This window comes from Peromyscus maniculatus, chromosome 2 (genome assembly GCF_049852395.1).
Source record: "Peromyscus maniculatus bairdii isolate BWxNUB_F1_BW_parent chromosome 2, HU_Pman_BW_mat_3.1, whole genome shotgun sequence".
NCBI lineage: Eukaryota > Metazoa > Chordata > Mammalia > Rodentia > Cricetidae > Peromyscus > Peromyscus maniculatus.
In genome coordinates this window covers 132,485,700-132,508,408 of record NC_134853.1, presented here as the reverse complement: position 1 = coordinate 132,508,408, position 22,709 = coordinate 132,485,700, and the positions used below count along the sequence as shown (strand labels likewise).

At 38.3% G+C, this 22,709-nt stretch overlaps 1 protein-coding gene across 3 annotated transcripts in view; it reads right to left on the bottom strand.

Annotated features, from left to right (window-relative positions):
• Positions 1-22,709, bottom strand: part of Spata6 (spermatogenesis associated 6) — a 112,285-nt gene that overhangs the window by 73,755 nt on the left and 15,821 nt on the right. The window lies entirely within an intron of this gene.

Sequence of the window (22,709 nt, the reverse complement as noted above, 5' to 3'; positions counted from 1 at the left end):
ACAGTCAGCCTTTGGCTCTCATTTTCCTCTTTATTCTGACAAATTTATTCAATATAATTTAATCACAAAGGGGTAGTGCTCAGCAAAAATAAAGCATTACACCCAAGGACAGAAATAAAACTGCAGAAAAGCATGGCTCTATTTATCATCACCTTGAAGAGTATTTGTATTGGCCCAACACACAGACACTAAGATAGATGTCCATTCATCCTCTCATCAGAAGTGATAGGATAAAGTTTCAAAGCCCATTTTCTAGCCTAATCAAGTATATTTTAAATATTAAATAGCATTTAACTATCCTTATTGTCTTGATTACTTTTCTACTGCTGTGGTAAAACACCATGAATAGGGCAACTTATAGAAAAAAAGAGTTTATTAGGGGCTTACAGTTTCAGAGGGTTAGAGTCCATGAGCATCATGATGGAGAGCATGGCAGCTGGCAGACAGGCATGTCACTGGAGCAGTAGCAGAGAGATTACATCTTGATCCACAAACACAAGGCAGAAAAAGCTAATTGGGAATGATTTGGCTTTTGAAACTTCAAATCTCAGCCCCCTTATACACATCTTCCAACATCACACCTCCTAATCCTTCTCAAACAGTTGCATTAACTTGAGACCAAGGATTCAAATGCATGAGCCAATGGGGGCCATTCTCACTTAAACCACCACACTCTTAAAATTGGCAGAATGTCTACAGGGAAAACATTGAGTTTCTAAAATCACACAGTGGTCTCTTTAATCCCTCACACATTACAGTATCACTGTTCAGCCATATCATTAAAAGGATATTAAAGTTGCTGAAAATTTAATTCCAACATAATAATATTATGTAATACCCTACCCTCTAACAATATATTCAAAACATAAGGAGCCAGTTTTAGTAACCCTAATACTCAAGACACTGAGGCAGGAGGGTAATAAGTTCAAGGATATCCTAAGCTACATAATGAGACCCTATCTCAAGAAAGAAGAATATTTTTACTTTTTTCTGAACATCAGTTTCGTACCACACATTCTCCAACTGCCTACATAATAAAAATGGGATAGAAAGTAAGAAGCAGGCATTCTGCCCCTTACTCTTCCATTCCATTTCGTCTGCATTTACTTCTGCCACCCACTAAGCCATATGTAACTGTCATCTCCTACCCAAAGCATCTTGACTCACTAGTTATGAAAATTCAATCTCATTCAAACATTGGGTGCTATCTTAATAGTACACACATATGCTATAAATCCTAACAGCACAGTGTAGTTCGCGTATAGTGAGACCATTATCTGTGTGTATCTAAGGAAGTGGCATGGATTTCTCATCTCTTTAATCTGGTTATAAATTCCCTGGGAACAGAGATTTTATATTCCTTATTATTTATACCAAAAACATGAACTTTCAGATTCAAAAACTTTAGAGATTATCTAGTACAGCAACAGACATTTTACACATGAGAATATCAAAGTCCTAAGAAAGTTAAGGTGATTACCAACAATGTCAAAAAGTAAATGAGATCCAGTCAATACATTCACAGCACTTGGGACAGTACCAACAGTTCAGTCGTCCTAGTCCCCAGTGCCTTTTTATTAGAGTGAAACCCTAACGTTTGCCTTGTCAACACTGACTATGATATTAAAGAGGATTGGAACTGCGTGTTCCTTGGTACACAGAAGTTAAGATTTTTGTGCCAGATATTTTTACTCAATTTTTTTCTCTACTATTCTATTTTTTACTTTTATCCTAATAATTCACAACCAAGTTTCTCAGCAAATTTCATTCTGTTAGCTTCATTTCCTAATCTGATAAAAACCAAATTTGTCACATTGTCCTCATTGGAATCCCTTCCAATTTGTAGCAAACACAAAAATGGTGGCCAGCAAGAAGGCTCATGGGTAAAGAAGCCTGGTGACCTGAGTATGATCCAAAGTACAATCATCACAAACAAATTTTCAGTTGAGAAAAAAAAAGAAAGGAATCAATAGACATTCAAGAAGACAAATCTTAAAAGCAAACAGAGAAAAATCTATCATGAAGCCAGAAAAAAGTAAAATGGCTTAAACTTCTAAAAAATAATTTAATAAACAAAAAAAGCTGTTCCTTACAAAGGAAGGGAAATAGAGATTGCCAGATAAAAACAAGGAAAGGAATCCATCACAAGCAGAACTCTGGTACAGCAGTATTAAAGTGATTCAGGTAGACATTAGCCAGGAACTCAAATCTACATGAAAAAATAGAACAACCTTAGCTGAACTCTGTATTTTTTCTGTCATTTGAAAGACAATGGCAGGGCTGGGACAGCAGCTCTGCAACACAGCCATTGCCTTCTGCATGAGGCCTGCTTTCAATCCCCAGGACTGACAGGAACACAAACACACAAACAAACAAAAGGTCATCTCAGAAAGTAACAGTTACAAAACTACTGCAAATCAGACTCCTTCATCATTTAAAGAAAAAGAGGACACAAAAGTTAGCAGGGGTTGGGGAGGAGGGTGGATCTGGGAGGAGCTAGGGGAAACTGGAAGTGTAGGGGGTAAATACGATCAAAATGTACAGTATATACAGTATACGTATGAAATTGTCCAAGAAGTAGATTTCATATGTTCAAAGATGTAATTTTATGACAATAATATTATAAGGAGGGGTGAAAACAGAACAAAATAGAAACAAAAAGTTTAGTGTGTTGCTGAAATTAAATTGACATTAGTCCATAATATATTAATGTAAATTAAGTAACAACTGTAAACCTCATACTAATTGCTAACAAAAAAGAAACTAAAATGAAACAATCAAAAAGTAATTGGCAAACTACAATTGACGCCAGCTTGCAAAGGCAAACTTAGTCTTCATCAGTACAGTCTGACAAGTATACAAACCACATTTAAGGGCAGGCCCTATGCCCAGCAGTAGAAGGCCAGCACAAAACAAACTCAGTGTTATTTTTGGAGACTTTTTGTCCCACATTGCTTTGTCTTTTCCTTGTATATCATAGCTTCCAATTTAGCATTTTTGTATTTTTTTTATTTTGTTTTCTGTGTGTTTCTTGTATGGATTTTTCTTGGGGGTGGTGCTATTTGTTTGGTTTTTGCTTGTTTGTTTTCTAAAAAAGGGAGAGAAAGAAAAGGTATGGAATTGGATGGATGGGGAGGTGGGAAGGATCTGGGAAGATTTGGAGAAAGGAAAAGAATGATCAGAATATATTGTACAAATAAATTTTCAAAAAAAAATTCTGCTATACTCATAGATTGGTGCCTAGTGCAATTGTCATCAGAGAGGCTTCATCCAGCAAGTGATGGTAGCAGAGATATAGACCCTCAGTCAGACATTAGGCTGAGCTTGGTAATCCTGCTGAAGAGAGGTGTAGAATATTGTTTTAAGATATGTTACATTTGCTTATGCTGTGGAACATCTGTTTAACTCGGTAAAGCTGTGTTACTATGCCTGCCTAAAACATCTGATGATCTAATAAAGAGCTGAACTGCCAATAGCAATGCAGGAGAAAGGATAGGCAGGGCTGGCAGGCAGAGAGAATAAATAGAAGGAGAAACCTGGGAGGAGAGAAGAAGGAGCAAGAGAACATGGAGAGGACAACGCCAAGGGCCAGCCACCCAGCCACCCAGCTACACAGCCAGACACAGAGTGAGAAGGAAAGAAAAGGTATACAGAAATAGAGAAAAGTATACAGAAACAGAGAAAGCTATACAGAAATAGAAAAAGGTAAAAGCTCAGAGGCAGAAGATAGACAAGGATAATTTAAGTTAAGAAAAGCTAGCAAGAAACAAGCCAAGCTAAGGCTGGGTATTTACAATTAAGAATAAGCTTCTGTGTGTGATTTATTTGGGAGCTGGATGGTGGACCTTCAAAAGAGTAAAAGAATAAAAAACAACCAACTACAGAGAGGCAGGAAGGATTGTAGGAACCAGAGGGGTCAAGGACATCACAAGAAAACCCACAGAAACAACTAACCTGGGCTTATAGGGACTCACAGAGACTGAACAGAAAACCAGGGAGCCTGCATGGGACTGATGGAGACCATCTGCATATATGGGACAGTTGTGTAACTTGGTCTTCTTGTGGAACTTCTAACAGCAGGAACAGGAGCTGTCTCCAACTCTTACTAGCTTTTGGGACCCTACTCCTCATACTGGGTTGACTTGCCCAGCCTTAATACAAGGAGAAGTGTTTAGTCTTACTGCAACTTGATATGCCATGTTTTGTTGATATTCATGAGAGGCCTGCCCTTTACTGAACAGAAATGAAGAAGGAGTAGATTGGGTGGGATGGGCAGAATGGGAGTTGTGGAAGGGAGTGAGAGCAGAAACTGGGATTAGGATGTAAAATAAATAAATAAATAATAAATAAATAGATGAAAAAATTCAAAGTAAATGGAACTAAGGGGAATCAGTTAAAATCATTTTAAACTGAATGTAAGCAAGCAGAATAAACTTATTAGACAAATATAAAAAAATTCAAATGTTAGTTGTGAAGCTTTCATCAATCACTCACAAAAATAAACTAAAATAAAACAATAAAAAAGTTAGAACAAAAAGAAGAGGCTATGGTGGTTTGAATGAAAATGCCCCCAAAAGGCTCATAGGGATTAGAGGACTTGTGACCTCTTGAAGGAAGTCTTTCACTGGGGGGTGAACCTTCAAGTTTCAAAGCTCAAGCCATGCCCAGTTATTTCCTCTCTCTCTCTCTCTCTCTCTCTCTTTCTGAAACCTGCCAGATCCAGATGTAGAATTCTCAGGTACCTCTCCAGAACCATGTCTACCTGCATGCTGCAATTCTTCCTTCCATGACGATAATAGACTAAATCTCTGAAACTGTAAGTGAACCCCAACTAAGTGCTTTCCTTTATAAGAGTTGCCATGGTCTTGGTGTCTCTTCACAGCAGTAGAACAAGACTAAGAGAGAGGCAATGATAAAGAGAAACAAAGTCCCAAGACACAGAGAATAAACAGCAAAATGACAGCAGTAAATCTATCTGTTCTACAATCATATTAAAAAATTCACTAAGCATACCTATCAAAAGTATATGCAGAATGAATTAAAAACTACTACCTAGCTTCATATTTCGGGAAGTGAACAAATGAAAACTGCTGGATTAAAAAAAAAAATGTCATGTTCCAAGGCTGTTCCCAACTGTAAGCACTGGAAGTCCTCAGGGAAAATTAACTCTGTTCACTTCGAAACATGGAAGATGTGAGCATCCTGCTTAATAAGAACCTACAGCCAGGTCCACTTACAGAAACAGCCTCATGAATGAATATAAACCCAACAGTACAGCAACTTTAGCTGAAAAAGCACAAAGTAAAACTAAAGGAAGCAAATGCAAGCATATTCAGAAGCTTCAGAGAAAATCCTGGGGATTGAGGCAAGACACAGACACACCCCAGACCTCTGATAGCACAGTTTCCCCACATGATGTGAAATCCTCATTCTAACTCCAGGTATACCTCTGTTTAAGATCTCCAGAGAGGGGCTGGAGAGCTGCCCTGTAGTGAAGAGCACACACTGCTCTTCCAGTTCAGTTACCAGCACCCACCTCAGATGGATCACAATCACCTCTAACTCCAGCTCCAGGAGATCCAAAGCCTTCTTCTGGCCTCCACAGGCACCCACATACATGCAGTGTATACACATACACACATACACATACACACACACACACACACACACACACACACACACACACATACACACACACACACACACACACACACACACACACACACACACACACAAATAAAAACAAAAAACCTAAAAGACCCCAGCAGAACAGATTGGGGGCCAGAAAGTAATTATTTTCAAAATAATTTGTCAAAAGCCAACTATATATGACATCCATTCCACTTTATTAATTCAATTCTATCTCTTCTGATTATGTGTACAAGACAGAGCAGGGAAGCTAGACACCAAAGTTTTACATTTTGTAATGATGTGTAAGGTTTTTATTCTAGGAAATACATTCCAGTGGTAAGGAAGAAATGTGAGGAATGCAGCAACATGGACAGATTTCAAAAGAACTGTGTTGAATGCAAGAAACAAGACGTGAGAACTATAGCTGGAATCAGTAACAGTAAACAAGTGCATTTTGTACTACAAGACATATTCTGTCACATGGAGCAATTTGATCTAAAGAAAATGAAAAGCCCTACAACTTCCTTCAGACTGGGGTCCCATGATTTTCCTTTCTTTCCACCTCAACAGACCTCTCTAGTCCACCTGAAGTTGAAACCTACCAAGGAGAAGCATTGCCTATAGTCCCTTCTTGAGTTTATGTCAACTAATCTCAAATTATAGCAGGAAAGAATGGTCTGACACACACTGGACAGGCCTTGTTTCACCACTGCCTTTTATCCCAGTCCTGCTATGATTTAAATCTAGGACATCCCCCCACATGCTCATATTTTGAGTACTTGGTCCCCAGCTGTGGCAGTACTTTGAGAGGTCATGAAAGTTGGGGGTGTGGGGCCAAGTTGCTGGATGCAGACCACTAGGGGCAAGCTCCCTGATCCTGGCCTGCCACTCTATGTGGAATCTACCACATGCTCCTGCTGCCATACCATCCCTGTCCTTCTGAAGCCATGAACCAAAATAAACCTCTGTCCCTTACAGTGTTTCTGTCAGGCATTTTGGTGACTAAAATATAACATCAGTGTCAATTGCTACTACTTAATCTGACTATGTGGTTTCTAGGCTACAGGAATGGGTTTGCAATGAACTGTGGAAGAATTTAGAGCTAACAAGCTGGAGCAGCTCTGAAACACTGTGAGCAGAGCTTATCAGGCCACTCCAGGAAGAGTTCAGAGACTAGAATGCTGATAGAAAAGGGCAATAAAGACAGCACCCACAGGTGTCAGATGGGCATAAGCCTTCTACAGAGAACTGAGCAAGAAATTCTGCCCATTTCCTCAAGTTTTAAGTGAATCTGAACTCAAAAGCACTTGAGTTATTTTGTGGAGGACATTTCCAGTTTGTAGCATGGTTATTACTGGCTGCTTTAACCGAGTTTATAGTTACAACTCAGAGCAAAAACTATGTAAAATATATACAATCAGAAGCACTGTGTTTAATGGTGTAAACTATGTAGATTCAGATTCTGTAACTGTTAAAGAAGTTAGCACCTTAAATAGAAACCTAAGGCCTCTCCCACTGATAAGAAAGGTGTCTGAAGGTAAGACAATTCACCTTGAAGCCCCAGGGTGTAAAACTGAAACCTGTTTAAAAAGACTTTCATTTGGAAAGATAATACCTTCACAGGATATTCCTGCTTATAACAATGCTGTTAGGTAATAGGTTAGTTGTAAAAGGGACTAACCTTCAGCCTCCCTGCCCCAGATGGGACATAAAAAACAACAGGCAGCAGTTTGTTACAGCATTATCCTCTGAGCATAACATACATCTTCTTCGACCGAACAGCTGTGATTACTTCAAGAGAGCCTCAATATCAGGCTTGCTTACTATTAAGTTTTTCCCTAGAAGGAAGGGGTGGAGTGGGTCACTGGACCTCATCTAAGATTCCAGATGCTCATGGCTAAACCTCCTGGCCAGCTGCATGTTAATTCTGCCTTAATTGTGTGTGGACTGGTGGTCTTGGGAGGTGCTGGAGTACATAGACTGTGGGGAGTCAACTGAAGGGGGAACAAGTATATAGCTATCGGAACACATTATCCATAGTGGGATATGACTTCCTGGTGGTGAGGCTGCTTTGGGGTCACTACCCAATAAACTTAACCATTTCTCAAGTTGGACTCTGGTGGAATTGTGTTTAGGTTTGTCACTGGAGCTTTGTAAGGAAGGGACTCTGTTAAGAGGAAGAATGCCTCCAACAGGTAGTTACTCGGGCTTGGTCATAGATAGTGCAGGAAGGTCACCTGAAACAAGATGTGAAAATGTGTGGTGATCTGTAAACAAATTTCTAAATGGTCTTATTAAATAAAAGCCACGGAGCCAAATATAGGGATGAAAGCTTTAGAGAGATCAGGGAAATAGGGAAAGCCACCACCAACCTTACCTCACCAACTCTGCAGCTTCCAAATGTGAGTTACTTCCTGTCTACCCCAATATATATGCCTTGCTGTTCTGCCATCTCTGTTCAGCTATATCACTTCCTCTTCCTGCACAGCTCTGTCACTTCCTGTCTGTCTGTACAGACCTCCAGACCTCCATGGCTAACTAGTTTTAGAATTTAAGGCGTGTGCCACCACACCTGGCTCTTTTTCCAGTGTGGCCTGGAACACACAGAGATCCTGACTACCAAGTGATAGGATTAAGGGCGTGTGCTACCGCTGCCTGACTTCTTTGTTTACTTTTAAAGGCTGGCCTTTGTCCTCTGATCTCCAGGCAAGCTTTATTTATTAAAGCACAAATAAAATATCACTACAGTGATCCCTCCAGATGAACAAGCTCAGGACTCCCAAAACAGGATGCAAAGTGTGGTAGTGATCTCTAGCTGAGTCAGCTAAATTCAACTTCATAGGCATCCTCCTGAGAAGTATGCAGAGTACTATTACCATTTCTCCTAGAGAACTTTCTGACTTTAGGAGTAATGTAAATCCATACTTTTTTAAAAATCTCTATTCAAAACAGAGTCAATTATGGGTAAAATGCGCTTTCAAAAAAAAAAAAAGCACACCCATTTCCTAGCACACACCCTTGAGAAAGGTGCATTGGAGGGAATAACAGAAGAGAAATGTAAGGCCCATGCCTGCTAGGATCAGGACCATTGTCTAGGCTTTTTTAAAGAGCGTATTATTGTTTGTTTTTAGCTTGCTCTAATTAAACTCTTGACTGCCTAGTCTACTACTGTGCTGCCTTAAAATTCTCCTCTTTCAGGAGCACAAGAGCAGACACTGCCTCTCAAGTCAGATCAGAGGGCACTGGAGATCTCCCTGTAACAGTGTTACACAGGTAAGGGTTTCCATGGCAGAACACACAGAGGTCAGTCACTGCAGCCATGCTCCCAGAGGGTCTAGCTTTATCTGGAGCTGGCAGCAATACCCGTCATCATCCATACTGTACTAGTTTTGCAGACATTCAGAATGTAAGACTGAGGGGATCACTGGAGGTTTGTGCAAAGGTTTGAGAGAAAAGTCTATGAGGTAAGATAATGCCTAGCAGGGTCTGATTCCCTGTACAGAGCTCCTGAGCTAGCATGAACATTGGAGGTGAAGCCTAAGAAGATCTAAGCATGGAATATCTGCTGAAGAAAGCTACAGGTACTGAATAGAGATGACTTACAAGAGAAGCTACATGTGTTGTCAATGGTAGGACCATAGGGGTCAAAGTAACCAAGCCCACAGGAGCCTAGATGGTGCTAACACATACACAGTACTGGACACTGAGTCTAGTTTTAATGTTGGCCCTGCAGGGTTTCAGTCTTCCTTTGGTGTCATTGTCTTATACTATCCTACTTTTCTCCTTGAGAAATGGGACTGTTCACCCTGTAACATTATATGAGTAATGTGTAACTTGGTTTTGATTGTATTTGGGCTCCTGTTAAAAAATTACCTTGCATCCTAGTTAGCTTTAGCTGTCAACTTGACACAGCCCCGAGTTGTCTGAGAGAATTCCAATTGTGGAAATGCCTCCATCAGACTGGCCTATGAGTGTATCTATGGGGATTTTCTTAATTGCTAATTGATGGAGAGCTCATCCCACTGTGGGTGGTTCAGAGGCAGGTGGGGATGAGCTATATAAGAAAGCTAACTGAGCAAGCCAGAGAGAGAGCTTGGCAGTAAGCAGCATTCCTCCATGGTTCCTACCTCCAGGTTCCTGCAGGATTTCCCTCTAAGATAGACTTTGATCTGGGATTTTAATATGAAATAAACCCTTTTCTTCTATAAATTCCTTTTGGTCGTATTGTTTATCACAGAAACAAAAAGGCAAACCACAACAGAAATGGGTACCAGGAGTAAAGTTTCAGGGAAGTTTGACTCAAAGACTCTGTCAAGCTAATTCATATAATATATTTGAATTAAGAATCTAGAAGTGAAAAGTGCTATGCTTGAATGGGACAATAAATACTGCTCGGTTGGGGATGAAAAATAGCTGTGATAAATAAAAGGTTGACATCATTAAGGTATTGAAGAAGCCAGAACCACGGGACAGCCACAAGGTCAGACACAAATGTGGAGTGGAGCTGACTGGAGCCTATGACACAAGCTGTGTGTGTGAATGGCAGAGCCAGAGAAGTGGAGAAACCCAAGCTCTTTAGTAACCAGAAGATCATGGGTGAGTCTCAGACCCCAATACCTCAAACACTGAGCTATTTAACACTGTGGTTTTGCTCTGTTCTTATTCTAACTGCCAAGGTTCTTCTTGCTTGGGATAAGAATGTATATTACTTGTTTTGATTTGGTTTGGTTTAGGTTTTTCTTTTCATTTTTTCTTTAAATTTTGCAGAAGCCCACAGTTAGAAGAGCATAAAATTTTAAATCAATTTTTAAAGACAGTGGGACTTTTAAAGTTTTACTGTATTGCATATGATATAATATTAATGTGAGCTCTTAGGGAAGACAAAAAAAAAGGAAAAGCTATGATTTAAAGTGACATACTGGTATATCAAGTTGACAAGGAATAGAATCTCCTAGTCAGTCTTCACTGTCAACTTGACACAGCCCTGTTATCTGAGGTAGTCCTACTTGGAGGACTCCCTCAATCAGATTGGCCTGTGGGCACATCTGTGGGGCAGTTTCTTGATTACTCATTGATTTAGGAGGACTCCGTCCACTGTAGGTGATGCTATCCCCAGGTGGACTGTATGAGAAAGCTAGTAGAGCAAGTCAAGGAGAGTAAGGCAGTAAAGCAGCATTCCTCAATGGTCCCAACTTTCAGGTTCCTGACTTGAGTTCCTGCCTCAATTTCCTCAAAGATGGACTTCAATCTGGAAGTACAAGATGAAATAGTTTCCTCCCCAGTTGTTTTTGGTCATGTTGTTTACCACAGCAACAGAAAACCAAATTAGAACACCTTGAGTCTGAACAATGTTAAAACTATGGATGGTGACACTTAAATTTTTTAACTGAGCATAGTTTTCATTATGAGACCATGATGACCTTTAGATGGGATGTCATGATTTAGATCTAGACTATCCCCTACAGCTTCCTACTGTGAGCACTTTGTTTCTTGTTGAGACATGTGATGTGTAGATGTAACCAATCGTATTATTAAAATAAGAAACATAGAGCCATTGAGCCGAGTCAAGGCTTGGCTTTACAGCCAGGAGCCCTGTTTAGCAGGGCAGGCCTGAGCTGTTTGTAGCACTGGCTTTAAGCAAGCAGCTCACAGTCCGGCCTGAGCCCAAGCAGACCTGGGCTGGGGCTAGGGAGCCGGCTGCTCCGGCTAGGGAGCCGGCCCCAAGCAGTTTTTAATGGATTCTTGTCACGTTGGGCGCCAGATGTAGATGTAACCAATCGTATTATTAAAATAAGAAACATAGAGCCAAGGTAAAAGAGAAAAGCCGAGAGGTCAGAGCTCAGAGATAAAATCTTACCTCCTGCAGTGCTCCTAGCTTCCCCGAGAGAGAGGGAGGTACTTCCTGTGTCCCTGTTTAAATAATCTTTCTGTTCTGCCTTCTCATTGGTTGTAAACCCAACCACATGACTGCCTCATCACTGCCTGTAAGTACCGCCCTCCAGGTCTTAAAGGCGTATGTCTCCAATACTGGCTGTATCCCTGAACACACAAAAATCTACCTAGCTCTTCTAACCACCACGCTCTCACTATGGCTCTAATAGCTCTGACCCCAGGGCAACTTTATTTATTAACATAAAATTAAAATAACATTTCAGTACAAATAAAATATCACCACAGTGATGTTTTGGAAGAAGTTATAGAATCTGAGATATAGGCCAGTGGGGAAGGCCTTTGAAGGGAAATCACACCTCCAGCTCCCATCCAGCTTCCAGATCCAGGTCTGCCACCATATAAGGAATCTTATTCCTCTGCCATGAACGCCGCCATGCCTTTCCTGCCTGTCATGATGAACTGAAATTATGAGCCAAAATAAGTATTTTCTTGCTTAAGTTGGTCCTGTCAAGTATTTTGGTCACAGCAACACAAAAGTAACTAATGTGAGTACCAGAGTCACTTTTCAACCCACTGATCTATGAGACAAACAGAATCTTCTCAAGGACTTAGTATATTCTCCAAACCTACTGAGTTCTCATAATTTTCTATACCATTTCCCTGAACTTTCTATTCCCCCCCTTCCCTATGGTAAAAACAGGACACATAAATTTCTGAATAATACTAAGCTGTAAATATTCACATTCCTTTGATACATTCCTCCTTTGTCCATTAAGAAAATTGTATGACTTTAAAAGGTCCTATATGTATTTAATCCTTCCTTATCCCCCTATATTTAGCCTTTCTTGTTCTCTTTTCATGTTATCTTGTACCCACATGTACACTTGTTCACATGTACACATATATGTAATTAGGTAAATTCTGCATAGTAGAGAGAAGACATGGTTTACTTATTTCTGAGAGTGTGTGAAAGCAGGTAATAGACATGAGTTATGAAAGAAATACAAAGCTAGGAATTTTTCTAGTTCTAATTTTGTCATAGATTTTTCTGTTTGGGGAGTGGATAAGAACATAACATATTTGACACTAAAGAATAAAATTTAATATGAAGCTTCACATCTTCTATTCTACATGCCAATTCTAACTGTATATAAGTTTGTTTCTTTGTATAAATTTCAGGGCTAGTGAATTTTTGTGTGTGACATTTTTATTTATTTGCAAAGTTTTTTATAATGAAATTTATAAAAAACAAAAGCTACTACCATCTAGTTATATAAATTATATAAATGTCCATAAGACATATTTAAGTTCAAAGACAAAAATTGACCATTATAAGATGGAAAAATATATAGCAATCAAGCAATAACCAAAACAAAGCCATAATGACTACACTAATAAACAAATACACAATAAAACAGATTATTACAAGACACAAAAAGGGCAGTTAATTATCATATAACAACTGGAACTATAATAAGAAATACATCAAGATGACATAGCAATTATAATCATATAGAACTAAGAGAACCCTAAATACTGAAGAGTGTGCAGATGAGCATCTCTTCAAGTAGTTAAACAAATTTGAAAACATGTTCAGCATTGGTTGAGATTACGAAAATGCACATAAACCACAGTGTGATTATCTCCTCCATTAATTAGGATGGTTATAATAGAACATGGACAATAACAAGAAAACATAACTTTATTATGTCTCTAATACCCATAAATATCAGAGAACTACTATTAAAAAGGTTTGAAAGTTCCTCAGAAGAACCAAACAATATAGCAAAAGTCTATCTGTTGAACTCCTGGATTCTCAGGACCACTTAAAGCCTATTCCCACATAAAAATGTATATTCCAGCATAGGAAAATTATCCATAGTATTGAAAGAGTGGGTACAATTAAAGTATTCTTTGGCCAATAAATGGATAAGCAAATGTAGTATATCAACACAACAGATTTGGATTTGTTTGACCAGGAAAAAATGAATAGAGTTCTGCATCCATGCCATCGCAGGGATAAATCTTAACTATATCATGCAACATGACAGAAATAATTACATAATTCTTTTATAGTTTGTACACAAACTATAAACAAACAAATTTAGGCCTAAATTGATTTAGTCAAACAAATCTTTAGGCCTAAATTGATACTATGTCACAGGCTAAAAGAATAAACAGCAGATGTGACAATCACCAGCTCCCTAAGAAGGGAAGAACATTTCAGATCTTTCATATCTGAGTAATGCCCAACTCCATTCCACTTCAAAGGGAAATAGGAATTTGTAAAGTTAGAGTATGTGTATAAAGAGATGCATACACAAAAATATTTGCTTCACTATAATAAACCCTATCCTTTCCAAATTGCTTTTGGTCATGATGTTTTTCAAAGCAACAGAAACCTAAGGAGGACAGCAATCCATACCTATAAGACATATTATAGCATTAAATATTAGGAATTTTCCTTCAATTCTTTTTCTATATATCAGGAGGCCCTTCACAAAATGTAAGCCCCACCCCTGAAAGCATTCTCAGGAAAGTAGGAACTGAAGGAAATTTTCTTGCTGATTAAAAAAAAACACCTAAGAGGAAGCCTAAATCTAACATCAAACACAATACCGAAAACTTAAATGCTTGCCCCTGATATCAGCAAAAAAGTGACAATATCCACTTTAAGTACTATAGAATGCAATAGGACAAGAAAAGGAAAGACAAGACATTTTAAATGAAAGAAAGAGCAAAGTTTAAAGAAGTATAATAATATATTAAGGACAACATTAATTGTGCTCAATTACAAATAAACTACTTGAAATAATAAGTTGAATAAAGTCAAAGCATATAGGGCCATTATATACAAATGAACTGTATTTCTACATCTGCAAAACCACACTTGAGGGTTTTTAAGTATCATTTATAAAAGCACCCAAAAACATAAACTACCTGTGACAGTCCATCTTCTTTGTCAGATTGACTGGGTTTAAAATCAGTTGGAGGTTTAGAATCAGTGAGGCATGCCTTCAACAATATGGGGAAATTTCTAGAGAAGATCGATTGTGAAGGAGAGAAGACCACACTGACTATGGGCAATACCATTCCTCTGTGCTGTGGACACAGACATAATAAAAGATTGAAAGGTGAAAGCCAGCCTAGTGCCAGTGTCCTCCTTGGATTTTACTCAAGCTATGAGGAAGAGCCCCCATCTCACACTTCCACCACTATGATAATCTACAATGACAACAAATCTGGAAGCATGGAGCTACCTGTCCATGGACTATACAAACCTAGGGGCCAAAAAAAAGATTTCTTCTTTTAAGTCGTTTCCAGTTTCCATCAGTTATTCAGTCACAGACATGCAAAGGCAACTAATACAGGCCAAGTATATGGATACAGAGAAGTAGAGCCATTTTTATAACTAAGTCTGACTTTGTAGACTGAGATCTGTTGGAGGAATTTGGAAGAGGCTGGGGAAGTGGGCTAGAAAAGCTTTAAATGGAGAGCTTTTAAGGGGAGCTTATCAGGTGACTCTGGTTGGAGTTCAGAAGACTGAAACATCAATCAGGACAAAAAGACAGAACTCATGAGGCTTCCAGATGGGAACAAAAACTTGATTGGGAATTGAACTGAAGGTCATTTATGTTATGTTTTGGCAGAGAAATTGTCAACATTTTGTCTGTGTCTTGAGAGATTTATGGGAGGCCAAGTTCAGTTAACAGATTAATTTGGCAAAGGAACTCTCTAGGCACCCAGAACTCAAGGTGAGGCATGGTTATCACTGCTAGATTTACTATTAGAACTGGGAGCAAAAAGCCAAGCAGAGGCTTTGGGAAGTTTGCAGACTGGCCAGAAAAAGATCAAGTTGAAAGTTTTGGGCATGTAAGGGGTTTGCCAGGACAGTTCATGCTCTGCTCCTTGATTAGGGCCTGGAATATGGAGTGTTGCTAGGTGAGAATTCACTCGGCTGAGCAATTATGGTCCACACACTTGGAAAAATCTGGCCAGTTCCTTAGATGTCCTCAAGACATGTTTCCCATTTGTATAAGTGCATTGCTTTTTGCAATGCCTCTGACAACCAAACCCTTCTTATATGCAACTATTTTAATTCTAGGTGTTTTACTGAATTATATCAAATGTGCAAGTGCCTTCCCACTCTAATCCCAGCTCTTGGAAGGAAGAAGAAGTAAAATATCTGTGAGTTTGAGGCTAACCTAGTCTACCCTGTGAGTTCACAGCAGCCAGTACAACATAGTGAAACCCTGTCTCATACTAGCATGTATGTGTACATGTAAGTATGCATATGTGACTCATGTATGTGAGAGGTAGAGTAGAGATGTGTGAATAATACACACATAAATTTTATGCATTTGGAAATGAAACTTGTAAATAGATCATAAAGTATAGTGGAAGACAAAGCAAGAATTATAAACTACTTGAAACCAAATATTTTAAAAATTGTACTATCAGTATTTTGAAGTGGTAGCAGGCCTTACTGGAAAGTAAATCAAATCCCTTGGGCACATAACACAATGAGAAAAATACTGAGAAATGCAGAGGAGGGTGAAAGACTTAGGATGATGGTTAACCCAAAAAAGGGAAGCAGATTTTCTTAGGGAGATAAATATTGGAAGCAGCATTCTTATCTGAAATGTTTATTTCTTAAGCTCAGAGCAGGTAGATGATATTCATTATGTTGTTGCTTATAAAGTTTCATATATCTAAAATGTTTTAAATGAAGTGTTTTAAGGATAAAGATAATATGCATGTAACTCAAAAAACTAAAACTCTCAACTAAAAACACAAATGATACTAAATTTAAAAACTGTCCAGCTGGGCAGTGGTGGCGCACGCCTTTAATCCCAGCACTTGGGAGGCAGAGGCAGGAGGATCTCTGTGAGTTGGAGGCCAGCCTGGTCTACGGAGCGAGATCCAGGAAAGGCTCAAAGCTACACAGAGAAACCCTATCTCAAAAAACCACAAAAAAAAAAAAAAACTGTCCAGTACAACCTACCAAAGCAAATGAAAGGAATAAGGAATATATACTAAACTAAAAATAATTTATCATGGAGAAGAAGATCAATGTTAGAAAATATGTTCTGGGGCTGGAGAGGGGGCTCAGTGGTAAGAACACTTATTGCTCTTGCAGAGAAACCACACTCCTGTCAGGCAGTTCCTAATTCAACTTCCAGAGGATCTGACACCCTCTTCTGGCCTCTGCAGGCACCAGCACTCAAATGCACATACCCATACAGAGACACATACACAAATACATGGAATAAAAAAGGATAAGTGAATAAAATAAAAAATTTTAATGTCCAGTTTTACAGATCATGGGAAACAATATATAATTTTTTTTTTTTTTTGGTTTTTTGAGACAGGGTTTCTCTGTGTAGCTTTACGCCTTTCCTGGAACTCGCTTTGGAGACCAGGCTGGCCTCGAACTCACAGAGATCCGCCTGCCTCTGCCTCCTGAGTGCTGGGATTAAAGGTGTGCACCACCACCGCCTGGCTTATAATTTCTTTAAACTTTAAAATCATTAAAAAAATAATTCAACTAGGATAATTTTAAAATTAGAAATAAAGGCATACTACAATAATTCAACAAATGAAAGCCTTACAGCCAGTCTTATACTGGATTGCCTATGCATGAAACTTCAATTGGGAGATGGCATTAAACAAATAGTCTATTATTAGCAATCTCATAAGACAATCTAATTTCATGGGTAAAACTTCAGAATCATAACTTCAACTCAGATTATATTGATATTCCTACCACTACCTGTACATTAACGTTACAGAGAAGATTCCAAACAATAAAGACAAGGAAAAAAATTAGTCAAAGCATCAGTCAGAAGTAAATAAGGCTGTCTTTATTTGCAAATAAAATGGTTTTCCATATAAAAACCCAAGTAGCCATTACAACCGATATGAGCAGCAATGCTGCTGAACCCAAAGTTAAAATCCTGAAAGTGTCACAAAGAGGCATATGAGATTTCACAGCCGCATTGCTTGTAGGATCTCCCACTGGGAACAAAAAAAAATGTGCATCAGCTACAAGATGAATAAATAAACAGCAGTAAGTTCACATAAGGGAGCCAAAATCACTACTGTCTCACAAAATCAGAGTTGTATTTTGCAAAGTGGTTAGACATAAAGAATTTATAATGTATAGACAGAGCAAGTGAACTGGATTTCAAAAGTTCCAACTACGATGTGATGTAATGAGGGGAGGGGAACAGTCTGTCAGCTGGGGTGGTAACCACCTCAGTTACACACTTGGGTTTGGACACTTTCTAAATATATGCTACAGTTTCATAAACTGATTTTTTTAAAATCAATAGTACATGATAAATATGTGAAATTTTTAAGTCTATAACATTCTTTACCAGCAACAATCAAATTACAAAAATAGAAAAACTAGTATTACTGAAGGGAAACAAAGATAATTCCTAGGAGATCATTGAAAAGTGTATTACCTGTCACCAACAGATGTTTATTATTCAAAATATGTTTAACAAGGAAAAATGAAAATAAAACCTTGATACTCATTCCTTGGAGCAGAAGATGTGAACAGGGCCAGTCACAGAAAAGTAAACTGCTAGGACCAGACTCCAGTTACACAGCTACAACCCAAAACATACCTATGTAGATGAATTGCTAAACAGTCTTATTATATTAAACACACACACACACACACACACACACACACACACACACACAAAGCCAGATATAGGAGTGAAAACCTGAGAGATCAGGGAAATAGGGAAAGCCACAGCTAATCACACCTCACCAACTCCGCAGCTTCCAAAAGCTTCTTCCTGTCTACCCACTCCTATATGCCTTGCTGTTCTGCCATCTGATTTACTCTCTCTGTCCTGCTACATCATTTCCTCTTCCTGCCCAGCTCTGTCACTTCCTGTCTCTCTGTACAGACCTACAGACCTCCATGGTTGACTAGTGTTGGAATTTAAGACGTGCCACCACGCCTGGCTCTGTTCCCAGTGCGGCCTTGAACTCACAGAGATCCAGAGAGATCCATGTCTGCCAAGTGATAGGATTAAAGGCGTGTGCTACTGGTGTCTGACTTCTACGTAGTGGCTGGCTTTCTCCTCTAATTTCCAGGCAAATTTTATTGGGAGACACAGTATATTGGGGGACACAATACATCACCACATACCTAGAGCCACCAGATTGATATCACCTTTACTTTATGTTTTTGGCCTCCTGAAATGTGAGAAAATAACCTATTTCAAGGTGTACTTTTTCACAGCAGTCCTGGGAAACTAATAAGTATGTTACTATAAGACTCAAAATTCCAGTTCTAAATCTACTTGCCTGTGACTACTTCCAGGGCCTCTATTCTAAAGTGTTGCAGCAGCACTAAGATCAGGGCTCTGTCATAGAACACATACCTAGTACGTCCACGATCCTTGTTCAACAACAACACAACAACAACAAATAATAATAATAGCAAACAAAACTAAATAATCCAAAAGTTTCCTCTTAACAAAAGCATTTTGCAACTGGTTTACATATGTAACAAATAAACCAATTATCCTAGCAAAAGAGAAAAATAATCACATAACCACATTTCTACATGTAAATGCTTGGCCAAGGCTAAACCAAAAAGCATGTTTGCACCTGTATTGAGAATCTGTGGGTATTGGTTACCTTAACTCACAAGCAGAAGAGAGAAAAACAGGATCAAAGGAAGTAGAAGGAGGCCTGAACGTCATATGTGGTATTTGGTTTCTTTAAATGCATCAAACCTAAAATGTATCAATTGTTAAAAGGGAGAGGTCATAATAGTATCTACTACTTATATTTTTCCTGCTGTTAAATGATGAAGTCATCATTATCTTCTATTTATATTCTTCTATTTATATTTCTTCTGTTAATCTCAAGTATTTTGTAATTAAAAGTTTTTAATGGTAATATGACAGTGCCTGATTGAGTAAGGACCACAAGGATGAAATATCCAGATTATGCAGTGCCTGGAAAGACAGCATTGTTTGCCATATGCTGTCATTAGTTTGAGGTAGGTAATGAAGTGAAGTAAATACATAAATGAAAAATATAGAATTAGATAAAATTAGCCAAAACAAGCATTAAAGAAAATTCTCCACTTCCCTTGCTGATCTATTTAAGTTCTACATTATTTTCTTCCTTGTAATAAAAAAATGTGGACATTGAAACACTCAAGAGTAAAAAGGAAGTACAAAGTACAAAAACAGCAAAAGCAGCCCTTTCCTATCAAAGATAAGTGCCCAATACTGAGTGTGAAAACCTTTGGATGTATCACTCTTTAGATGCTCCTTTAAAATGTGTGACTCGGCGTATCATGTCATTCTTGAAAGATTCCTTGAGAAAGTCACACTTTTCTCCCCAGCAATGTATTTTCTCGAAAGTCATATGGCTCTGTTGGACCACACAAAATGCTGGTGCGATATAGCCCAACCTTTCCTGCCTGCTGCGTTTTGCTCTAGTCTTAACCACAGTATTCCATGTCACACCTCCGAGGTCATTCCCAATACCAGACTGCAGCAAACATTAGACATGAGAGGGAAACAGGAGAGTGGGGTGCCACACTTCCGACCCACAAGTAGAAAATATTAAATTTCACCACAAGAGAAAAACATTGGGCAATAATACATCATGGGATGTTCTCTACCTGAGCCTTGTCTCTTCAGAAGGTAACATCTAAGAAAGACTCTGATAAGAGTGACTCTTCATAGCATTACCCATGCCAATCACAAGCAGGATACAATAAATAACCATCAATAAGAGAACAGACAGCATCAACTCAGAAAGCTTCTGCATATCAAAGGAAGCAATTAACAGAGTAAAAAACAGGTAATGAAATGAAAAAAATATGTGTAAACCATATTAAACCAAATATTTAATAAAGGGTTAGTATAAACATATATAAGGATTAAAAGAATTCAACAGCAAGAAGACAAAAAAAAATCCTAATTTTAAAATGGGGCAAAGGACTTGACAGCTTTCAAGAGGAGACATATAAAAGGCCAACACACACTTGGAAAGGTACATCCAAGTCTAATCATCACAGGAATGCAAATTAAATAATAAAATATCACTTCACATTAGTCAGAATAGAAAACTATATTTTCTGTAGATAAGAATGTGGGTAAATGGGAGCCCTCGAACACTGATGGTGGGAATGTAAATTTTATTGCCATTATAAAACAGCATGAAGAATCCTCAAATAACTAAAAGTATAACTACCTTGCAACTCCACTTCCAGATATATATCCAAAGGGACATCAGCACATCTGTGTTCATCGCAGCATTATTCCCATTTAACAAGAAAGGGAATCATCAACCTAAGAGTCCATCGTTGGATAAACATTGCTTATAAAATGACCTAAACACTTGAATTATGGTTAAAACGAAATCCTAACATTTGTAATATATGCATGAACCTGGAGGGAATTTTACTAAGTGCTGTTAACCAGACACAGAAAGACAAGCACTGTGATCTCAATTGTAAATAATAACTTTTTAAAAGTTGAACTCACAGAAGCATAAAGTAGAATGCTGTCTACCAGGAACTTGGGAGTGATGGGAGGAATATAGAGATGATGGTTAAAAGGAACAAAGTTTCAGACAGGATGAGTAAGTTCTGGGGATACAGTGCATGGCACTGTGATTATAGTTAATAAAAATGTAATATAAACTAGCAACTTCCTAAAACAATAAATTCTAAATGCCCTTAATACAAAATTCTGTGAGGTGATAGATGTATTAAAACTACTTGATCTAATCACTTCATAATATATACATACATCAAAATACCACTGTTATAGCTTAAATAAGTAATGTGTCCCCATCGGCTCATGTTTCTGAACGTTTGGTCCCCATTTGGTGGTGGTGTTATAATCTGGCCCTGCTTCTAGTCCTCTGTCTGTTTATTGATCTGCCAAGATGTGAACTTCCCTCAGGGAAAGTTCCTGTGCCATGGGCAAAGCCACCCTTACTCCCATGCCTTACCCATCATGGTGGACTGATATTCCCTGATAGCATGAGCCAGAATAGACCTCTGTGTTGGTTTGAAAGGAAAACATCCCTTATAACCTCATGCATTTGAACACTTGGTCTCCAGTTGGTAGCAGTGTTTGGTGGAAGGGTGATGGAACCTTGATGAGATGGAGCCTTGCTAGAAGAAGTATATGTCGCTGGGACAGATATCAAGGGTATATGGGCTCATCCCATTTCCTCTTCTCTCTCTGCTTCATGTTTGCTGATCATCTAGCTTCTCACTCCTATCACCATGCTATCCCTGACTGTGGTCATGCCTTCTCCACCAGGATAGATTCCATCCTTCTCAATTCATAACCTAAAATAGACTCTCTTAAGTTGTTTTTGAGCATGGTATTTTATCACAGCAACACAAAAGTAACTAATATACCTTTCTACTTTCTTAATTGCTTCTGTCAGGTCAGCGCAAAAAGAAAATACAACTACTTTGTACATTGCAAATATATGTTTTAATTTGATGATTTTTAAAAAGGAACATTGTCAGATGCATATACAAGAGAATATTACTCCATAATTTAGAGGAACAACCCACTGAAACATGTAACATTTTTGAATCTCAAAGTCATGATCAGCACAGCACATGACATAAAATATTACACACTGTAAGTCTCCATTATGAGGTTCCAGTGCTGGCCAACTAATCAAGAGAGACAAATCAGAATGGCAGTTATTTTCCAATGAGGGGCATGAAGGAACTTCATAGTGATAGACATTTCTAAATAGCGATCTGGGTAATGAAGACATGAATGTGTGAACTTACCAAAATCCACTGATAGAAAACAAAAATAATACAGAAATAAAGAATTCTCTATAACAAAATGAACTATAAGGCCTTACAATCAAACGGTCCATTTTAATATATAAACTTTGGATCTTGGTTTGAAAAGTTAATTATAAAAATTATCTTTGTGATAACTGGGTAAACCTAAATATGGACACAATATTAAGATAGACTATTACCTCAATTATGATCATAGAATTATAGTTATGTACAATACCCAAATATTACAGTATGCATTGCAGTATTTAGGAGTATCGTGGTGTCAACAATTTACTTCCAAATTTTCAGCAAATGTATTTTTCATATACACAGACAAATCAAATTAATGTACACATGACATAAGCAAGAGTTA